The 849-nt window shown below is 37.3% G+C and overlaps 1 long non-coding RNA gene across 1 annotated transcript in view; it reads left to right on the top strand.

Annotated features, from left to right (window-relative positions):
* The window catches only part of LOC106880149 (uncharacterized), a 48,685-nt gene that overhangs the window by 5,450 nt on the left and 42,386 nt on the right, over positions 1 to 849 (top strand). The gene's annotated exons all lie outside the window — the stretch shown is intronic.

Raw genomic sequence — 849 nt, 5'->3', positions numbered from 1 at the left:
ACACAAATAACGAGCTTCCAAATAGTTTCCATCATCCAAGTTCATTCACAAGGCATTGGTCGGTACGGAGTTATAGTAAAAGACGTTTACCCGGGCTTATAGTAAAAGACGTTTACCCGGGCTTATAGTAAAAGACGTTTACCCGGGCTTATAGTAAAAGACACTACGCGTGCCACACGGTGGAAACTGTACCCGTAACTACATAGTTCAGTCGAACTTCTTATGCCTGCGTCGATAAAAGTTATTCATAACGCACCCAACAATTAAAAAAAAAAGGAAAACAAATGGCATTTAAAAAAAATCCAAAATGGCTGATAACAGACGACATTTTTATTAAAAAAAATTTTTTTTTTTTAAAGCGGGTTATGTGCTGCACTATAGACGTTACAGATAAATGATATAACAACTTATACGATAAGAACGAGCGCTGCTAACGACTGACATGTATAGTATTACGTTGTCAACAAACCCCCTGCACTAAGTGGGCTGCAAACAGTTGCACTAAGTGCCATTCCTTTACATACAATAACCATTCAAGGTATTTCATTGAGGAGAAAAAAAATTTAATGAAATAAGAATAAAATAAACAAGTCTAGAAGTTTAAACAGTGTGTGTATGTAATTCAAGAGAGGAATGTTTCGTAAACAGACAGACATCAAAGAAGGGAAGCAGATCACTGAGTGGAATTTCAGCTGCAAGAAATTTTGGACCCAGTATCTCTCTCTCTCTCTCTCTCTCTCTCTCTCTCTCTCTCTCTCTCTCTCTCTCCTTCTCTCTCTTTCTCTCGTTTTATATGTTCTTATTGACATTTTCATGTGCTTATGTTGACACAACCCGGAAAAGCAACTC

Source organism: Octopus bimaculoides, chromosome 23, assembly GCF_001194135.2.
Source record: "Octopus bimaculoides isolate UCB-OBI-ISO-001 chromosome 23, ASM119413v2, whole genome shotgun sequence".
NCBI classification, from domain to species: domain Eukaryota; kingdom Metazoa; phylum Mollusca; class Cephalopoda; order Octopoda; family Octopodidae; genus Octopus; species Octopus bimaculoides.
This window is presented reverse-complemented; position numbering and strand designations above follow the sequence as displayed.